This window comes from Eurosta solidaginis, chromosome 1 (assembly GCF_040869045.1).
Source record: "Eurosta solidaginis isolate ZX-2024a chromosome 1, ASM4086904v1, whole genome shotgun sequence".
Lineage (NCBI taxonomy): Eukaryota > Metazoa > Arthropoda > Insecta > Diptera > Tephritidae > Eurosta > Eurosta solidaginis.
Window position 1 is genome coordinate 288,724,316 of NC_090319.1, and position 14,397 is coordinate 288,738,712.

The window sequence follows — 14,397 nt, forward strand, 5'->3', positions numbered from 1 at the left end:
ATCTCCATTGCAGCTTATAATTTTGGTAAGAAAATACCATTTTTATAGTTTTTTTGCGTTTATATGCATATACATATGTGCACGTTCATGCAAACAGTGAAATAAAGTGTGTTAATAAAGGTTTTTTTGTTTTTTTTTTTAATTTCCTAGAGTTGCATTCAAAAACAAAGAAAATAAGAGAAATTTTCAAATAAAAATAAATAAATAATAAATTTCTACCACGTGGCTGGGAGGTGCCCTGCAGCTTTCCACGCCACAAGCCATTTAATCTAACACCCCCACCATATACAGAAACAGCAGGCAAACGATCATGCGAATCAACCACGTGAATATTCCCAGAAATCTCGATTTGGTTACATTATTTAATGCTTTAAAATTCCTAATTACCATATAATATTAAATCAGCATTGCTGATGCAAGCTTTCGCATAAAAATAATTATAGATGATGATATATATATATATATATATATATATATATGAAGTCATAAAGCTATAACTGAATCAAAAAGAATGAAAACTTAGAAGAAACCAATATATATACATAATAACGTGGATTAGTGATTAATTAAAATATAATAATTCGGATTCCATTAATTCAAATTTTCTTTAGGATGGCAAACAATAAATACTAGTTTTAAAATAATAATATAAGTGAATCAATTCTATACTATATTTGAAATATGAATTAAATCTTAGCCTAACCTTACATAGTTTAAGTGCCTAAAGTAAATCAAAAAGAAACATTTCATAGATAATTAGAATCATATTTGCATATATACCTATACTGTACATATATTAATGTCATAGTAGGTACTAATAATTTGGTAAATCCACATGGCTTCCTTTGCCAAACCTAACTCAACTGAATTGAGAATCCTCAACTTTTGGAATTTGAGCTACACCGCTCACTTTTTTCATCATTAAACATGACCAAATCTTAACTTATATATATTTAAAGTTAAATACAACTTTTTTTTCTACTTAGCACGTTGCTGAACAATAATATTTTTTTTGATGCTGCATTAGCAAGCACCTAAAACTTTTATTTAATTGTGCGAAAGCATATTTTTCATCATAGTTATAGAGTGATGCAGATAATATCATCAAGCGAGGAGGACTTCGACGCGTTGAGATATGTATAAGTATGCAGATTTGGATAAATCTTTGATCCGGCACAAATCACTATAATGAAGCACCAATGTAAGTGAAATCAATAAAAAAAAAAAAAAATGTAAGGCGCGATAACCTCCGAAGAGATCTAAGGCCGTCGTGCTCCTCTTGATTTTCCCTACAAATTGGCCGGACGGAACCTACATGTTTTATGCCGACTCCGAACGGCATCTGCAAGGCAGATGAGTTTTCACGGAGAGCTTTTAATGGCAGATATACACTCGGAGCGCTTGCCAAACACTACCGAGGGGCGACCCCGCTTAGAATTTTTTTTTTTTAATTGAAAAACCTTATTTCTAAATTTTTGATGTTGCTTTGCCCGGCAGGTTCATACAATATTACTTTCGTACATACGTACATACATATATATTTATTTTGAGAAATTGGTTTTATCTGTACCGGCTCGAGGTCAATATATTTAGTAATAAAAACTGGTGTTAAAACTGGTGGTGATAAAACCAATTTCTTTAAATAAACAGGTCGCCAAAAACGAATATTATATTTATTTTGTTTCGATTATTTTGTTTTGAGTGCTAAGTGACTTTTTCACAAGAGAAATAAATAAAACGCAAACACCTTATTAGTCACTTATATTTTTTTTTTTATATTTTATTATTCAAAATAATAAAAAAATAATATAATTGTTTCGGCACTATCATTGTGCCTTCCTCAGTCGATAGCGTTCAACATATATAAGTTGGTTTGGTTAATCCTGTTTTTATTGCTGTTGAGTTTTCTACTATACCTTTTTTTTTAAATTCTTCAATGGGCATGTGCTTCATATATATATATATATATATATATACAGGCCCACATACAGTAATATCAAAATTTAACTGTCTTGCCAAAACGGATTCAACACAAAGCGTGGCAAGTCCTAAAACTCGCTCTTTAGATCAACACAATCTATAAAAGCTTTTGATTCTTGAAAGAACGCTGAAGGAACGTTTCTTCTAGCTACAGTGACAGTTATAGTGCAAAAGATACGTAAAACAACACAAATGTTGGGGAAAATTGTATAAAGATTTTGAACATATGTAGCAGTATTTAGCAATTCCAATGGTGACAGACCTTTATCAAAATTTGCTTCGTAAATGTGTTTCAAGTGAATTATTTCGCATTCTAAGCTTTGGAAAAGGTCCGATTTGTATTTTTCGACAAATTTTGCTGCGCTTGCCCGAACCGTAGTTTCATCCATGTCTTCCAATTGCCACAAAAAGGAAAACGTTTCGCTCAAATTTCTCATAGCTGCAAATCCTTCAGTAATGCCAGTGATTACCGAATCAACGATCACCAGGAATGTATTGTTTTTAAAATAACACTCTGAATCATCCATAATCATCTCATTTAAATTATCTTCAGAACGTCTTTTGGGTTTTCTCCTTCGAATGTCGGGGAACTTTGGCGAGATGTTCAATTGAATATCAGCTGTTTTGCATTCGTTTAAAATTGTTTTCCATTGGTTCCTGATCAACTTCAAATCAGCTAAACTCTAATATGACGTCTCTAGCTTGGAGGACCACGTTTCTTTAATTAATGGTAATCAGTATTTTGAACCAAATTGAGGACAGCAAGACACATTCGAACTTGTTGATGCACTTGAGAATGCCGGTAACATCGCCGTACAACATTCTGCAGCATCAACACCACATAAATTGAGACTGTGGGTTGCATAAGGCTACTAATCAGCATTCTTGTTTTTGTCGAGAATGTGACGTTGTGCTCCATTGTAAGCTCCTTTCATATTGGCGCCGTTATCGTACCCTTGTTAACGACAATCTTTTAATGGGATTTCATGTTTACCAAGACAATGGAAAATTTGATAAGCGATTTTCTGACCAGTTTTTTTGTTACAATTCACGAAAGCCAAAAACCTTTCTTGAATTGTAAAATTTGTTGCTTTCGAATTGAATTGGAGTTAGCGCAAAATTAGCGTAGTCAACGTTACTAGCATCAGGCATAGCATCAACGATAATAGCAACATACTTGGCTTTCTTGCCTGGATCTAATATAGTTTCCCTCACGTGCTTTGACAAATTTCTATAAACTCGTTCTGAATGTCTGGGGAAAGATAGTGAACTTGTAAACGTTTGTGCTGCTGTTGTGAAATCCTAACTTTCTCTTTCTAAGTATCGGATTAGAATGGCTTATGAGCTGTTAGATGCCCAAAAAATGTCCATCGTTTCGTTCACTGAGATGTATACTTTCGTTTTGAAAGCTAGGCCTCTTTCACCCAAAATCAAAAGAGTGTCCAAAGTTCTATATAAAATTTCTTTCCACTTTTGAGTTTCAGTGATTAGCTGTTCATTGATAAGTGTATCAATTGTAGCCTCCTTTTAAATTAGATTTTGTAAAGATCGCCATTAAATATAACATTTAATGTGATCTTGAGTATTTTCGTGTGATGCCATATTATCGTTTAGCTTCTTCCATACCTGGAATTTCGAATATCTGCACAACAAATTTTAGGTCGATTTAAAGTTTTGGTGCTTAACGAACGACATGGTAGGCAATAAAAAACATTGCTACTGGCACACCACACTAACCAGTAACGCTCCACTTTCCGTTTGGCAAGGTGCATAACAACGAGGTAGGAAATGCCTCGTCATGACAATCACGTGGAAAAATAACAGGACACTTTGATGACCTCGACGAATTATTTCGTTGACTTCTTCAAATCGCAAAAACTTATTATTCACGGTACCGATATCGAAGTCGTTTAAATAATCTGGACTTTGATAAAGAGTTGGTGGTATTGTTGGAAGCCTTTTTGAAGATGAAACTTCATCAGTTTCAGCACGAAAACTTTACGATTTCGGATTCATGTAAACATAAATTTTTGTTTGATGTTTTTATTGTCTCCTCTGGCCCAGGCAAAAAATCATTATCAATATTCATTGCTTTTGAAATGGGGCTCAAAATTTGCACATGGAACAACTAAAAACTCTCCTGAATTAAAAAAAAATGTCTCGGTACCTCTAAATCGCGGGCCCCCTGAGAAACATATTTTTCTTTGATGTTTTTATTGTCTCCTCCGGCCCAGGCAAGAAATCATTATCAATATTCGTTGCTTTTGAAATTCGGCTTAAAATTTATATATATATATATATATATATATATATATATATATATATATATATATACAGGCCCGACGAGAGGGGTGAGGGGGGAATGGGGGGATTCCCCCCGGGCCCGGGGTTTTTCAGGGGGCCCGCGATTTAGAGTTACTAAGACATTTTTTTAATTCAGGAGAGTATTTGGTTGTTCCTGTGTTTCTCAGGGGGCCCACGATTTAGAGGTACCAAGACATTTTTTTTTTAAATTCAGGAGAGTATTTAGTAGCTCCATGTGCAAATTTTAAGCCGAATTTCAAAAGCAACGAATATTGATAATGATTTCTTGCCTGGGCCGGAGGAGACAATAAAAACATCAAAGAAAAATATGTTTCTCAGGGGGCCCGCGATTTAGAGGTACCGAGACATTTTTTTTTAATTCAGGAGAGTTTTTAGTTGTTCCATGTGCAAATTTTGAGCCCCATTTCAAAAGCAATGAATATTGATAATGATTTTTTGCCTGGGCCAGAGGAGACAATAAAAACATCAAACAAAAATGTATGTTTACATGAATCCGAAATCGTAAAGTTTTCGTGCTGAAACTGATGAAGTTTCATCTTCAAAAAGGCTTCCAACAATACCACCAACTCTTTATCAAAGTCCAGATTATTTAAACGACTTCGATATCGGTACCGTGAATAATAAGTTTTTGCGATTTGAAGAAGTCAACGAAATAATTCGTCGAGGTCATCAAAGTGTCCTGTTATTTTTCCACGTGATTGTCATGACGAGGCATTTCCTACCTCGTTGTTATGCATCTTGCCAAACGGAAAGTGGAGCGTTACTGGTTAGTGTGGTGTGCCAGTAGCAATGTTTTTTATTGCCTACCATGTCGTTCGTTAAGCACCAAAACTTTAAATCGACCTAAAATTTGTTGTGCGGATATTCGAAATTCCAGGTATGGAAGAAGCTAAACGATAATATGGCATCACACGAAAATACTCAAGATCACATTAAATGTTATATTTAATGGCGATCTTTACAAAATCTAATTTAAAAGGAGGCTACAATTGATACACTTATCAATGAACAGCTAATCACTGAAACTCAAAAGTGGAAAGAAATTTTATATAGAACTTTGGACACTCTTTTGGTTTTGGGTGAAAGAGGCCTAGCTTTCAAAACGAAAGTATACATCTCAGTGAACGAAACGATGGACATTTTTTGGGCATCTAACAGCTCATAAGCCATTCTAATCCGATACTTAGAAAGAGATAGTTAGGATTTCAAAACAGCAGCACAAACGTTTACAAGTTCACTATCTTTCCCCAGACATTCAGAACGGGTTTATAGAAATTTGTCAAAGCACGTGAAGGAAACTATATTAGATCCAGGCAAGAAAGCCAAGTATGTTGCTATTATCGTTGATGCTATGCCTGATGCTAGTAACGTTGACTACGCTAATTTTGCGCTAACTCCAATTCAATTCGAAAGCAACAAATTTTACAATTCAAGAAAGGTTTTTGGCTTTCGTGAATTGTAACAAAAAAACTGGTCAGAAAATCGCTTATCAAATTTTCCATTGTCTTGGTAAACATGAAATCCCATTAAAAGATTGTCGTTAACAAGGGTACGATAACGGCGCCAATATGAAAGGAGCTTACAATGGAGCACAACGTCACATTCTCGACAAAAACAAGAATGCTGATTAGTAGCCTTATGCAACCCACAGTCTCAATTTATGTGGTGTTGATGCTGCAGAATGTTGTACGGCGATGTTACCGGCATTTTCAAGTGCATCAACAAGTTCGAATGTGTCTTGCTGTCCTCAATTTGGTTCAAAATACTGATTACCATTAATTAAAGAAACGTGGTCCTCCAAGCTAGAGACGTCATATTAGAGTTTAGCTGATTTGAAGTTGATCAGGAACCAATGGAAAACAATTTTAAACGAATGCAAAACAGCTGATATTCAATTGAACATCTCGCCAAAGTTCCCCGACATTCGAAAGAGAAAACCCAAAAGACGTTCTGAAGATAATTTAAATGAGATGATTATGGATGATTCAGAGTGTTATTTTAAAAACAATACATTCCTGGTGATCGTTGATTCGGTAATCACTGGCATTACTGAAGGATTTGCAGCTATGAGAAATTTGAGCGAAACGTTTTCCTTTTTGTGGCAATTGGAAGACATGGATGAAACTACGGTTCGGGCAAGCGCAGCAAAATTTGTCGAAAAATACAAATCGGACCTTTTCCAAAGCTTAGAATGCGAAATAATTCACTTGAAACACATTTACGAAGCAAATTTTGATAAAGGTCTGTCACCATTGGAATTGCTAAATACTGCTACATATGTTCAAAATCTGTATACAATTTTCCCCAACATTTGTGTTGTTTTACGTATCTTTTGCACTATAACTGTCACTGTAGCTAGACGAAACGTTCCTTCAGCGTTCTTTCAAGAATCAAAAGCTTTTATAGATCGTGTTCATCTAAAGAGCGAGTTTTAGGACTTGCCACGCTTTGTGTTGAATCCGTTTTGGCAAGACAGTTAAATTTTGATATTACTATAAAAAGTTTTGCAGCGAAAAATCCAAGTAAAGCCACTCTTTGATATCCTAACTTTCTATATTGATTAATTAAATTGATAATCATCATTAAATTTTTCAGAAATGTATTAAAATGTTACCAAATAACGAGAAAAGATTATTTGAAATATTATGTGGCTGTTAAAAGAGAATTTTATTTCTACGTTACAATAAAATAACATAAATAGTAGGGGGACTCATGTAACCGTATAAATGCCTTATAAAGTGTGTAAACGTATAAATTTATCTAGTTTACGCACGAGCTGTCAAATTTTGTATTAAAAATCATTTACACAATTTGTATAAATTTACGCGCACATTTCATTGTGTAAACACGGTAAACTCAAAGGAATGCAACCTTGCAGACGTTACAGACGGCATTTTCATCAAAAATCTCCAACATCAGCAAGTAAAGGCGTTTTAGTTTTGATTTTTCACTTAATCTTGGTATTTTTTAATTTGTATAACAATCAAAAAATTTTTTTTGGAAATAATACAGCTGAAAAACAATCAAGTTTATCAAGAGTATTACTAGGTGCGTTCATATAACCGCGTGTGTAATTGGATATAATTTTACACCTTATAAGTTTATATGCTATCATGAGTCCCCCTAGTAAATATTCTGTGTTAATTTTATTATCAGCTCTTAGTCCAAAAATCATTTAGTTGATGTGTCAAAAAATTTGTTTTGATGTAATCCATCAATAATGATTCATGAATGAAACGTCATTAATTCAAGTTAATCAAATGTATTAGTGAATTTTTTATAGTGGGCCCGTAAATTGTTTAGTCCCGGCCCCGGATTTTCTTTCACGGCCCTGTATATATATAAATAAGTAATTGTCTGTTGCTTCAAATGCGTATACCTACCTGTACATATATTTATACTAGCAGACCCGTCAGACGTTGTTCTGCCCTAAATTTGGTCTATCTGCATACATTTTAATAGGCTTTTTGCGTCTAGGCCTGCCCTCCCCCCTCTTCACTTTTTCTTAATCCTTTTATCCTCTCCTCCCTCCGTCTTTTTCGCTTCATCTATCTCTATCTTCGTCTCACTCTATCTCTTTGTCAGTCTCCTTCCCTCATTTCTCATCTATGAAGTTTTTCCCATTCTCCTTCATCCCTTATTGCCAGTCCCAGAGAGTGGTATGTATATTGTTCCAGTCCCATTCCGAGTCCCAGTCCCACTCCGAGTCTCTGTCCTAGTCCTAATCCTAATCCCAGTCCCAGCCCGTCTCTGGTCTACTTCCTGAAAAAAAAGGATCGTAAATACTAATATAGGCAAATTTATATACTAAATTTCAGGCAAATCGAATAGGACGTATGTAAATAGGTATGTGGGTATTATCAATTCATATCTTTATTTCGGCTTCGCATGCATATTTATCAGTTTTGCCAGGTTGATGCGACTAAATGGAATATCACAATGAAAATTACTTTAAAGCTCTCAGCAACATCTTTCATTTGATATCCATATTACAGACACATTCTAGGGGTATCCGGGTCCAGGTTTTGGCCTATATGTCGAGACCTTAGTCACCCAGGGGTATAAAGATTACTATGTACTAAAGCGTGCTCAAACCAAAGTGCAGTGCTCTAATTGTAATGAGCTTTTTCACCTACATTGTGTTGGTATGCAACAGTCTGACTTAGAGCAGGCATCGGCGTTTCATACATCTTAAGGTGGTGAGCAGCTCACACAGATAGCCTGCGCTCTTTGTTTAGTGAATGGTTCAGTCTGCAATGAGCAGTTGGCGTGTCAACATCGAGTGTTGATATCGCTAGTTGCGCAGCGAAAAATGTATGCACATATTTACGTAAATACATTTTATTAATATGAATCAATTTAACTAATTTAATATGAAAAAATGTAACTCTCCTCAAAAAGTTTTAATTTTTTTATTGCATTCAACTTATTTAAGTTTTTATGCGAACTTTCAAAATGTCGTTTGATGTTATTTACATACGTCGCTGAAAATGTTTTGTAGCATAAACCCCATTGAATTTGCCCAAAGGCGTTGTTCAACATAAAATATTCGCTTGCCATTGTGCGCATCAATAATTTATTATTTATTGCGTGCTTAGCCGTTGCAGTTTTACAAGCGAATTATCAGTGAATCAATTGGTTCGTACGATCAAAGCGCTCCCACTAATACATCCACACAACATTTTTGCCGACACTTGACTCATGCGGCAATTACCCACCGACGTGTGCCGTACGTACGGCCGTTTGTCGTACGAAGCACGTTTGACCGAACTCTCAAGCCCGTACGAATCATTGTGTGCGTCTGTGTACATGTACATAACCTACTTGTGTGTGTATTGTTTACAAATAAGCACTGTTGCCATTGAACATTTTGCATGCATGTTTATGGAAACATCAACTTTTTCCAATTTAATTTTTGATATTGGAAAAGGCTGGAATTAATATTAATTAAATATAAATATATTACGTATTTCTAATCTGCACTTTTACATAATTATTTCGAATTATTTTCACAATTTTTCAAACTTTAATTAGGTGTTTTTGTATAAGACTGCAAACGGTCAAAAATTAGCGCACAAAAGTTTACTGGGCAACTCTGTCTAGTGAGAGAGCGATCAGCTGACACGTTCTTACGGAAAAAATCAAAATTGTTTTGATTTCTGCGTTCCGGGCTACGTACGTACGGGCGTTGCACGTCGGTGAGTTTTCGTTTACATTGCACACTCATAAGATAGGTCGTGTCTGCTGACACGTTTTTTCTACGTACGTTCGTGAGTAACCACGGCTTTAGAGTACCTGTTGAGTTCAAATACCCCATTTCTGTGCGATGAGTGTAATGCGGCAGTTACCCACCGACGTGTGCCGTACGTAAGGACGTTTGTCGTACGAAGCACGTTTGACCGAACTCTCAAGCCCGTAGGAATCAATGTGTGCGTCTGTGTACATGTACATAACATATTTGTGTGTGTATTGTTTACAGATAAGCACTGTTGCCATTGACCATTTTGCATGTATGCTTATGGAAACATCAACTTTTTCCTATTTATTTTTTGATGTTGTAAAAGGCCGGAATACATATTAAATAAGTATAAATAGATAAAATATTTATAATCAGCACTTTTACATAATTATTTCGAATTATTTTCACAATTTTTCAAACTTTAATTAGGCGTTTTTGCATAAAATTGCAAACGGTCAAAAATTAGCGTACAAAAGTTTACTAGGCAACTCTGTCTAGTGAGAGAGCGATCAGCTGACACGTTCTTACGGAAAAAATCAAAATTGTTTTGATTTCTACGTTCCGGGCTACGTACGTACGGGCGTTGCACGTCGGTGAGTTTTCGTTTACATTGCACACTCATAAGATAGGTCGTGTCAGCTGACACGTTTTTGGTACGTACGTTCGTGAGTAACTGCCGCATAAAGCTGTGTGCCGATGTTCTCTTCGATCTCCGCTTAAAAATAATACAACAAGTAATGAGCGCCAATGCAACCAAAACATTGACAAGCAATCTCTTGCGTTGTTGATCGATGAGCTCGCTGAAGTTAAAGCTCTTAATTCTAATATTCTGTGTGTGGCTAATGCTGTGAGAGAAGATAATGAATTTCTTCGCAATAAAGTGGAGACTCTTCAAACTGAAATCATTGAATTGCGCTCTATGTTTGCTGAAAATAAATCGATTGTGTCGCACTTGCTATCTGAATTCAGTGAAGTGCGTGGTATTGTTAGTGGCCCTTTGGCCAAAGAGAAAGAGAGTGGAAAAGAAATAATTGTGTCTGATGGTAATGGTGTACTCAGTGCAGTCAATACTTCTTATTCTGCAGCTGAGACAGCTTCTGTCAAAAATTTTTGAATATAAAGATATTGCATGCGCGAACTTCGGTGGAAAGCAGCGGAGCGTAACAAAATTCTAGTAGGTCACTTTCACCACACCAATAACTTTAACACAATTTTTAATATAATTTAAGCACAGAAATACACTGATTCCAGTTTTAGAGAGTAAAAGTTAAAATTCTGAACACATTAGCTAAATAAAAAGTGTACAAATAATTATTAAATAACAAATACAGACAGTGGTCGTTTAACAAATTCTGCTGTGGTAAGAGGTGAATGTGACCTACTAGAATTTTGTGAAGCTTGCCTCAAACGATTTTTCGTCTATGCAATGTCTCTATATTATATCGTTTCTGCTTCTGTTCCAACAACAAATATGCCATACGCATTCGTTGCTGCTTCGTCAACTAGTGTCAGAAACAATAAAATAGGGAGACATTGCATAGACGAAAAATCGTTTGAGGCAAGCTTCACAAAATTCTAGTAGGTCACATTCACCACTTACCACAGCAGAATTTGTTAAACGACCACTGTCTGTATTTGTTATTTAATAATTATTTGTACACTTTTTATTTAGCTAATGTGTTCAGAATTTTAACTTTTACTCTCTAAAACTCGAATCAGTGTATTTCTGTGCTTCAATTATATTAAAAATTGTGTTAAAGTTATTGGTGTGGTGAAAGTGACCTACTAGAATTTTGTTACGCTCCGCTGCTTTCCACCGAAGTTCGCGCATGCAATATCTTTATATTCAAAAATTTGTGCTAGTGTAGTTAATAATACTTCCTCTTCTTATACCTCTTCTTCTGCTTCTACTGGCCAAAAAACAATGCTCCCGTCCCCTCATGTTGCTGCTCCTTCTACTTGTACTCCGACTGCGGCGCCAGTGTTTCCAACCCATATGAGTGCAACTAATTTAGATGAACCATCTGCAGCTGCTGATAACCAAAGTGATTGGAACACTGTGCGTAAAAAAAAGAGGTCTTGTAAAAGCAAAAATAAGTCCTCTGGTTCTAGTACAGCAAATTCTTGCCATAGCGATTTAAATTCAAATCTGTTGCAAAATTCTGGTAACAATGCTGATCCCAGGGCAAATATCAACACTAGCCTCCCTAAAAATGCAAACGCTCGGAAATTAATTAAACCCTTAGTTATTGGGTCGAGCTCCAGTAATGAGTTACGGGCTGTTGTGAGAAGAAAATTGCTCCATATATCTCCCTTTTCTACTTCAGCAAAAGCTGACCAGGTAAAAAAATATATTGCTAGACAAACTGGTATGGAAGAAAACTCCATTATTTGCAGTAGTTTTAGCAAGAAAGGTGTGAATCAGAGCTCTTTGATACACCTTAATTTCAAGTTAGGCGTTAATGCCAACTCATGTGCGAAGCTGTTGCGGCCTGAACTATGGCCTGCAAATATTGTTGTGCGCCCGTTTAAATTCAAGCCAAAAAACGACGAAATCCAACCGATGTCCGACGGCAATCGGTTGGGTTAGATGGAGCAAATAATCACCTAAGATTATATATGCAGAACAAAATCCCAGCTGGTGCGGCTATTTAGCTCCCATGAAGAATATGATGTTTTCGTCTTCATTGAGACGTGGCTAAATGAAAACTTTTTCAGCGAGGAATATTTTGATCCTATGTTATACAATGTTTTTCGCAAAGATAGAAATTCAAACCTTACTGGTTGTGCACGAGGTGGCAGAGTTCTCATTGCGGTACATTCCAAACACCATGCTTCTGAAATCATACTGGAAAATAATAGTGCGCTACTTGACCAGCTATGTGTATGCATTCGAGGCTCATCAGACACTGTTTTTGTTTGTGCTTCATATATACCGCCCAATAGTAGCCACGACTTACACACTGCACATATCGATAATATTACGTCACTGGAATTGAACAAGGTTGGTGGGGATCATCTCTGCGTGATGGGTGATTTTAATCTGGGTAATGTTAAATGGTCACAGACTCTATCAAACTCGGCTTTAATAGCATGTGAGCTCATTGGTTCCAGTGAAATATATATAATAGATAGTTTTTAAGTATTGATATTAAACAAATTAATCGTTTTTCAAATAGACTAGGTCGTACTTTGGATTTGATATTTTTATCTAATAATCTAACTTTTTCCATTTTTGATGTATTTCTCCTATTAAAAAATCCGATTTGCATCATTTTCCATTAGTTCTTGATCTGGAATTTTATAAATTTTCCGAAGCTAGTACTACCAGCTCTAATTTTTCTTTTAATTTTAAGAGATGCGATTTTTCGAACTTGAACAATCTTTAGCTGGAAATAAATTGTGATAATTTGTTTTGCAGTCTTGATACCACTAAAATGTTTGAGATATTTAAGTCTACTGTTATGCAAATTTGTAGAAATGTCATTCCCTTGGCTTCCAAAAAGAAATACAAGGTGCCCTGGCATAATAGAGCCTTGATGAAACTCCGGAATTTGAAAAATAAATTTTTCCGTAAATTTAAAAGAACTCAAAATCCAACGTTTTTCGACTTGTATAAAGAGTATGATAAGAAATTCGCGTGTCTGGATAAATTCCTACATAGAAATTATATTTTAAATTTTGAAGAAAACCTTAAATCTAACCCAAAATCATTTTGGAACTTTGTCAACTCGAAGAAATCAGTTTCGAATATTCCGTCCTCTCTTTTTCTTGCTGAAGAAGCTTTCGATACTCCGGAGGACGCTGCAAATCTTTTTGCTGAATACTTTATGAACAATTTAACTTCTGATTCTGTTAATCATGATAATATTACTTTTAATATTCAGGCTTCTATTGACTTCGGTAATGTTGTACTGTCTAAGGAAGATGTTCTTAATGGGCTTATTTGGCTTAAGACGTCGACGAGTACCGATATCGATGGGTTTTCTGCAATTTTGTTTAAACAATGTGATTCCCTAGTCTATCCACTGTTGTTAATTTTTAATAATTCGTTATATACAGGTACTTTTATTGATGCGTGGAAATTAGCGTTCATTACACCTATTTTCAAGAGCGGCAATAAAAATGATATTACTAATTATAGGCCTTTTTCAAAATTTTCACCATTGCGAAGCTCTTTGAATGTATCATCCAAGACAAATTACGTTTCTGTGTTAAGAATTTTGTGTCTCCAGAGCAGCATGGATTTTTTTCAGGGCGTTCAACTGTGTCTAATTTGACTATTTTCTCGGATGACTGCCTCGCAGCTTTTCAGGCAGGATATCAGGTTGACGCTGTGTATACTGATTTTTCCAAGGCATTCGATCGGCTCTCCCATGTTTTTTTGATAAAGAAGTTAGCCTGTTTGTGCTTCCACTCAGTATTTTTAAGTTGGATTGAATCCTACTTATTTAATCGTAGTTGCATTGTTGTAGTTGATGGTGTTAGATCTCATCCATTCGTTGCTTCCTCCGGTGTTCCACAAGGTAGTATCCTGGGTCCACTGTTTTTTGTCATGTTTATTAATGATATTCGCCCTTGCTTCTCTAAAGTAAGATTCTTGCTGTATGCAGTTGACCTTAAGATATACTTGCCTATTTATAGCATTCATGATGCGGTATTGTTGCAAGAAGCTTTGGATAAACTTAGTAACTGGTGTAATTATAATCGGTTATCACTTAACCTTTAAAAGTGCTTTCAAATAACTTTTTCGAAGCGTGTCAACTTGATTGATACAGTGTATCAAATATCAAACTCACCCCTGTTGCGGTTTAGTGAAACTAAGGACTTGGGAATAATATTTGACTCGAAGC